Below are 8,866 nucleotides of genomic sequence, written 5' to 3' on the forward strand. Positions count from 1 at the left end.
ATTGGACTGGTTGGGCCCATTGGAGATCAGATTGAACTGAATGTGGAACCTGAACCAGAAGGACTCATTTTTGTGTGTGTGTGTGTGTGTGTGTGTGTGTGTGTGGGGGGGGTTGCGGAAAAAACTGCATGACTAAAATTTTTGTGGCTAAAATTTTGATCAGTGATAATAAATGCTAAGAGTGGTTTAATTTGGCTGTCACTGGACCTGGTCATGGTGCCCTTTCATCTGTCATGCCCCGCCCCTTCCTCCTGTGCAACCGTGATTGTAACACACACACACACACACACACACACACGCACATGTCATGCGGTCTGGAGAATGAACGAGGAGGAGGGAAGCGCCGCGATTCCAGGTACGTGAGAGTCCACCCCGCTATCTGCCCAAAACATTCACTTGTCTCTGTTGGTCCTGGTCCTATTCTTCAACAACTACAGTTTTGGGGCCAAAAACCCATCGTAAGTGAGTAAATAATTCAATATCATCGTCACGTCATGGAATGAGCTCCCAGACTAGCACACTCTAACAGCTGGGTGTCCACCTGAGTCTGAGTCCTGCTGAAGCACTCACACAGATTTGCTTCTGTTTTATTTCCATAAACTGTTGAGTTTTAGCCGCAAAATTGTAACACATGGTAATAGTCCTCACTTGCTGAAACAGTCACTTTTTCTTCAGTTTTCTCTGTTTTTGCATAATACCTTTAAGTTTACTCTGAGCTTTAATGAACATCTACATCAGGGGTCACCAATCCTGGTCCTCGAGGGCTGGTATCCAGCATGTTTTAGATGTTTCCCTCTTCCAGCACAGGTGACGGTCATTATCAGGCTTCTGCAGAGCTTGATGATAGGCTTAGCATTTGAATCAGGTGTGTTGGAAGAGGGATACATCAAAAACATGCAGGATTCCGGCCCTCGAGGACTAGGATTGGTGACCCCTGATCTACATGATCAGTAAATTAAATATAGGGTAAAGGAAGTGATTTACACTGAAAAATGTAAAACACAGGTTTTTATTATAATAAATGGTGATAAATCACGTGAGAAACGTTAAAAAGAGAGAAAAAAAATCATTTAGAAGCTGCCATAAAATTACCACTGGGTCTTAATGGGTTAAAAATGTGCTGAAGTCATTAAATTCTGCTAAACTGATATAAAATTGCACAAAAAGAAAACACATCCAAGTCTTCTTCTCATCCAATACCTAAATCTGGCCCTTTTGGTGTACAAGAGTCATAAAACTTATGGAAAATCCCCCGACTCTTTCATCAGTGCCAACACTTTGACATTTCTGCTTTTGTTTCAGAAACTGCTGGATCCATTATCGTAATATCCGTGTTCGCCTCAAACATCTTGAGTGAATCTTATTTAAAATAACCACAAACCTCCACAAATATTCCCATCAACCTGCTCAATATTAAATGATACAGCTATAAATACTACAATATAAACTTTATTATTATCATGTAATGTTAAATGGTTTGGCTTGGGTTAACACTTCCTCTACATGATTCTTTCTGAACTGTGGAAAACCTAAATATCATCGTAAATATGTCCTATAATGAAAAGAAACTAAATATTCAATGTTTCACTTTAAAAGTAGGTGTAAAACCAGATGTAAAATGAAGGTATTTCTAGTTATTAACATTCACTGTCATACTTTTATACACTGAACAAAAATATGAATGCACGACTTTTGTTTTTGCTCCCATTTTTCATGAGCTGAACTGAAAGATCTAAAACTTTTTCTGTGTACACACAAGGTTTATTTCTCTCAAATATTGTTCACAAATCTGTCTAAATTTGTGTTAGTGAACACTTGTTCTTTGCTGAGATAATCCATCCACCTCACAGGTGTGGCATATCAAGATGCTGATTAGACAGCATGATTTTTGCACAGGTGTGCCTTAGGCTGGCCACAATAAAAAGCCACTCTAAAATGTGCAGTTTTATCACACAGCACAATACCACAGATGTCACAAGTTTTGAGGGAATATGCACTGGTCATGCTGACTTCAGGAATCTCCACCAGAGCTTTTGCCTGTGAATTGAATGTTCATTTCTCTACCATAAGCCATCACCAAAGCTGTTTCAGAGAATTCATGAAGAAGACTGTGCGAGGAAAATGGTGGTCACACCAAATACTGACTGGTTTTCTGACCCCCCTGGACCACCCAATACAGTAAAAGTGCACATTTTAGAGTGGCCTTTTATTGTGGCCAGCCTAAGTCAAACCTGTGCAATAATCCTGCTGTCTAATCAGCATCTTGATCTGCCACACCTGTGAGGTGGATGGATTATCTCAGCAAAGGACAAAGGAGAAGTGCTCACTAACACAGATGTAGACAAATTTATGAACAATATTTGAGAGAAATAGGCCTTTTGTGTACATAGAAAAAGTTTTAGATCTTTGCGTTCAGCTCATGAAAAATGGGAGCAAAAACAAAAGTCGTGCATTTATATTTTTGTTCAGTGTACATAATTTAACATCTGTTTTTAAGAATTTGTCTTGGACTTACACTGCAAAAATCTAAATCTTACCAAGTGTATTATTCTCATTTGCTAGTCCAAATTTCTCATCACACTTAAAATAAGACAGAATCACCTACAGAGGAACTGGTAAGGGAGATAAAAGAACTTATTTTTCGACAATAGATCTAGAAAATCTTATTTCAAGAAATCTTACCGAGATAATTTTCACTTGTTCCATTGGCAGATTTTTTTGGTGAACTGAGCAAAAACATCTTGAATTAAGCAAAAAAATCTGCCAATGGAACAAGTGAAAATGATCTTACTAAGATTTCTTGAAATAAGATTTTCCAGATCAATTGTCTAAAACCAAGTTCTTATATCTCACTGAAAAGTTACTCTTCAGGTGATTTTGTCTTATTTTAAGTGTGATGAGATATTTGGACTAGAAATGACAGAATATACACCTGGTAAGATTTAGATCTTTGCAGGGTATTAACACACAAAAACTTCTACACATTACATCTTTATTTCCACTTATATAGAAACTGAACATCAAAAGAAACTGATCACATATTCTATGTGATGCCATTTCACACCATTTTATTAAATATGAAAACAAATTCTTTCCTGTTCTTAAAAAACATTGAATTAACAAACAAAATACAACAAACAACAAAACAGTGGATGAGTATCCAGAGGAGAATGTAAAATATGACAAAGGGGAGTTCAACAAAGTTCACATTTAGCAACAACCAACATTATTAAACCACAGCACATCAAAGATCTCAATCCCATTGAACATCTGTGGGATATTCTTGGTAGATCCGTGTATGCTCGGCGTCCAGCACCTGGCAACCGCCAGATGCTCATCCAGGCCCTTCAGCAAGAGTGGGACAACATCCCCCAGATAGGATCAGGAGGTGAATCCAGAGTGTGCGCAGAAGGTGCACTGCCTGTGTTAGGGCTCAGGGAGGACGCACCCAGTACTGACAGTGACGTGCAGTGGGGTTCATGGCTGGGGAGGCACTGAGTCTTCCAGAGCCAGATCTACAAATATATGGTGGCCTGAGAAACTGGAATAGAGAGAGTGAGCAGAAGGAATGGCCTGGGTATATGGGCTCTGCATCAAGTCAGCATAGGTAGACCGGCAGGAACTCAACAGGAAACCTTCAAAAAGAGCCATTTCAAACTGAAAATAAAAAAAAGTTTATGGTCTTACCTTTATTTGTACACGAAATCCATGCGCTGATCCTGGTGAATTAAAGTGTATAAAAAAGAATGAAGAAGATTATAAGCGCATGAATCTGTGGACTCACAGGCACCATCTATCATGAGGTAGGGGTACTGTTTGCCTCCCCTAGTGACTTTTTCACTGCGGTTTTATGATTAATCTGCGAGCCTAAACACATTACAGAAATACATTCCATACGTTATGCAGATTATGAAAGGATAGAGCATATAATCAGAGTGTTTGAAAGCATTTTAACTGCGATATACAGAGGGACAGCGACACAGTATTGTCATCGGGTACCAGCAGAGTTCATGAGGGGAGGAGACAGTTCTCCTGGAGGCACAGCACAGCGCTGCCTCACAATGCATCTCCTTCCTGTATTTGAACGGAGCATGCGGAAATTCTGCTATTCTAATTGACAAAAAAAAAAAAAAAAAAAACAATATTGGATTCGAACAGAAAATGAGTTTATAGGACATACCAGCTGACAACTATCAGCATTTATTATATTTTATTGTCAAGTTTTTTTTCTTTTCAAGATTGACAAGGGAGGCTCTGCCTCCCCTGCCTCCTCTGACTGCACGTCACTGAGTACTGAGGACATTGATCTGGACCATTTGGTCAATCTTTGACTTGCTGTGGATTAATAATGTTGCTTGTTGCTAAATGTGAACTTTGTAATTGGTGTTTTTTTTGTTTTCATGTGCCCTTTTGGAAGTTTGAGCCCCTGCCCCTTTATAGCTCTCTGCACGGCCCTGCACACACACACACACACACACACACACACACACACACACACACACACACACACACACACACACACACACACACACACTTCTTCTGGTGGAAGCAAATCAAAGCTACACTTTATTCAGTCCTGACAGTGGAGGTGCCTCACGGTGGTGGTTTGCGGGGGAGGGGTCTGACAGCAGAGGTCTGCATCCAGACCCCTCTCAGATTCATTCCTCTGTAGGTCCTAAAAACACCAAGTCTTATTCATTTATGAAATTATTTGTTTTCAGTTTTTAAAAAAAGTTTTTCCATATTGATTAAAATATGTTTATTTTCACTGAACATGATAGAACAGTGTTTTACTGAGTTGATGTAACCCAGCTCATTGTGTAACCTTAAATTCCAGAGAGTAGTTTCCCTAAATGCCCCTTAGTCCGCCTAGCCCAGTGTTTTCCTACGCACCCTGAACGCCTCACAGGTCCAGGATCAGAGTCCTCAGATTTCTGCCGCATTTCTTTTCTAATTCAGACACTGACGAAGAAGAAACAGAGAAATCAGAAAACTTGTTGACGAGTTGTAGCAGCAAACTACAGATTTATACTGGACACAAGTTTGACAATTGTTTAGTAAGTTCATGAATCCGCTCTCTTTATCCTGGTAAATTAGCAGCACCGTTTAGCTTAGTTTACTTTAGATTATTTCTCTCAGTTAATACATTTATTAGCTGAATGTAGAATGTAAGATGTCATATGGAAGTCAATATGTCTAAACCCAGTCAGGATATGAAAGTTGTTCTGATATTTAGTCATAAAAACGTTTCATATGAGTTGTGGTGGAGCTAAGCTAAGCTAACATGGAGGCTTTCCAAGCTAACATGGCGCTGTGTGTGACTGCGGTCAAGCCAGCTGACTCTCCTTTTTACGAAGTCAGTCCAGCCGCTCCAACATTTCCAGTGCTCCCGTATTAAAGACTTTACGGTAAAAACACGGAGGTGGTTGAGAAAGTCAGCGCAAGGATGCTATAGCGTGGATCATCTTCCGGTTTTCAAAATAAAATGTGGGTTATTGATGGGCAATAAACAGACGTGTCAGTGTGATTCTTCACTGGTTTTTAACCATTCTATCGTCCGCGGTGACTTGCCGTACGTGTTTGCTGGCAGCAGTGATTCAGGATACACCCCAGACCCTTTGAAAAGATTAAAACATTTTGTTTCAATCTCTTCAATGAATGTTTATCTTGTATTGAGCTACAATGCTAACATTTACAATGTGAATTTCATTAAAAATAGGGAAATTATTCAAATGTAATAAAAAGAGGTGTAACTCAACCAGCCCATGTAGTACTATGATCCTGCAGTGATTTTGGGTCAATAGGTCACATGACCTGCAAGCTATTGAGCTAAAATGCTAATATTTACATTAAAAAAATAATTTAAAAAAGCAGCAGTGTTAAAACATCACAAAAATGACCGTAACTCGTTCAGCCAGTACCGTACTAAAATCCTGCAGTGATTTTGGGTCAATAGGTCACATGACCTGCAAGCTATTGAGCTAAAATGCTAATATTTACACTAAAAAATTCCTTAAAAATAGCAACAGTGTTAAAATGTCACAAAAATGACCGTAACTCGTTCAGCCAGTACCATACTACAATTCTGCAGTGATTTTGGGTCAATAGGTCACATGACCTGCAAGCTATTGAGCTAAAATGCTAATATTTACATTAAAAAAAAAATTTAAAATAGCAACAGTGTTAAAACATCACAAAAATGACCGTAACTTGTTCAGCCAGTAGCGTACTACAATCCTGCAGTGATTTTGGGTCAATAGGTCACATGACCTGCAAGCTATTGAGCTAAAATGCTAATATTTACATTTAAACAATCATTAAAAATAGCAACAGTTTTAAAACATCACAAAAATGACCGTAACTCGTTCAGCCAGTACCGTACTAATATCCTGCAGTGATTTTGGGTCAATTGGTCACATGACCTGCAAGCTATTGAGCTAAAATGTTAATATTTACATTAAAAAATTCCTTAAAAATAGCAACAGTGTTAAAACATCACAAAAATGACCGTAACTCATTCAGCCAGTACCGTACTATGATCCTGCAGTGATTTTGGGTCAACTGGTCACATGACCTAGAAGCTATTGAGCTAAAATGTTAATATTTACACTAAAAAATTCCTTTAAAATAGCAACAGTGTTAAAATGTCACAAAAATGACCGTAACTCATTCAGCCAGTACCGTACTACGATCCGGTAGTGATTTTGGGTCAATAGGTCACATGACCTGCAAGATATTGAGCTAAAATGCTAATATTTACATTAAAAAAAAAAAAAAATAGCAACAGTGTTAAAACATCACAAAAATGACCGTAACTCATTCAGCCAGTACTTTACTAATATCCTGCAGTGATTTTGGGTCAATAGGTCACATGACCTGGAAGCTATTGAGGTGAAATGCTAATATTTACACTAAAAAATTCCTTAAAAATAGCAACAGTGTTAAAATGTCACAAAAATGACCGTAACTCATTCAGCCAGTACCGTACTACGATTCTGCAGTGATTTTGGCTCAATTGGTCACATGACCTGCAAGCTATTGAGCTAAAATGCTAATATTTTCACTAAAAAAATCATTAAAAAAAGCAACAGTGTTAAAATATCACAAAAATGACCATAACTCATTTAGCCCATACGGTACTAATATCCTGCATTGATTTTGGGTCAATAGGTCACATGACCTGGAAGCTATTGAGCTAAAATGCTAATATTTACACTAAAAAATTCCTTAAAAATAGCAACAGTGTTAAAATGTCACAAAAATGACCGTAACTCATTCAGCCAGTACCGTACTACGATCCTGTAGTGATTTTGGATCAATAGGTCACATGACCTGGAAGCTATTGAGCTAAAATGCTAATATTTACAATAAAAATTCCTTACAAATAGCAACAGTGTTAAAATGTCACAAAAATGCAATTACAGGTCATGTGACCAATTGACCCAAAATCACTGCAGGATTGTAGTATGGTACTGGCTGAATGAGTTACGGTAATTTTTGTGACGTTTTAACACTGTTGCTATTTTAAATGATTTTTTAAATGTAAATATTAGCATTTTAGCTCAATAGCTTGCAGGTCATGTGACCTATTGACCCAAAATCACTGCAGAATTGTAGTACGGTACTGGCTGAACAAGTTACGGTCCTTTTTGTGACATTTTAACACTGTTGGTATTTTTAATGAATTTTTTAGTGTAAATATTAGCATTTTAGTTCAATAGGTTCCAAGTCATGTGACCGATTGACCCAAAATCACTGCAGAATTGTAGTACGGTACTGGCTAAATGAGTTACGGTCATTTTTGTGACATTTTAACACTGTTGCTATTTTTAAGGAATTTTTTAGTGTAAATATTAGTATTTTAGCTCAATAGCTTGCAGGTCATGTGACCTATTGACCCAAAATCACTGCAGGATCGTAGTACAGTACTGGCTGAACGAGTTACGGTCATTTTTGTGACATTTTAACACTGTTGGTATTTTTAAGGAATTTTTTAGTGTAAATATTAGCATTTAGCTCAATAGCTTGCAGGTCATGTGACCTATTGACCCAAAATCACTGCAGGATTGTAGTACGGTACTGGCTGAACGAGTTACGGTCATTTTTGTGACATTTTAACACTGTTGCTATTTTTAAGGAATTTTTTAGTGTAAATATTAGCATTTTAGCTCAATAGCTTCCAGGCCATGTGACCTATTGACCCAAAATCACTGCAGAATTGTAGTACAGTACTGGGTGAATGAGTTACGGTCATTTTTGTGGCGTTTTAACACTGTTGCTATTTTTAAGGAATTTTTTAGTGTAAATATTAGCATTTTAGCTCAATAGCTTGCAGGTCATGTGACCTATTGACCCAAAATCACTGCAGTGTTGTAGTACGGTACTGGCTGAACAAGTTACGGTCATTTTTGTGACATTTTAACACTGTTGCTATTTTTAATGATTTTTTTAGTAAAAATATTAGCATTTTAGCTCAATAGCTTGCAGGTCATGTGACCAATTGACCCAAAATCACTGCAGGATTGTAGTACGGTACTGGCTAAATGAGTTACGGTCATTTTTGTGACATTTTAACACTGTTGCTTTTTTTAAGGAATTTTTTAGTGTAAATATTAGCCTTTTAGCTCAATAGCTTCCAGGTCATGTGACCTATTGACCCAAAATCACTGCAGGATTTTAGTACGGCACTGGCTGAACGAGTTACGGTCATTTTTGTGACATTTTAACACTGTTGCTTTTTTTAAGGAATTTTTTAGTGTAAATATTAGCCTTTTAGCTCAATAGCTTCCAGGTCATGTGACCTATTGACCCAAAATCACTGCAGGATTTTAGTACGGCACTGGCTGAACGAGTTACGGTCATTTTT

Source organism: Sphaeramia orbicularis, chromosome 14, assembly GCF_902148855.1.
Source record: "Sphaeramia orbicularis chromosome 14, fSphaOr1.1, whole genome shotgun sequence".
Lineage (NCBI taxonomy): Eukaryota > Metazoa > Chordata > Actinopteri > Kurtiformes > Apogonidae > Sphaeramia > Sphaeramia orbicularis.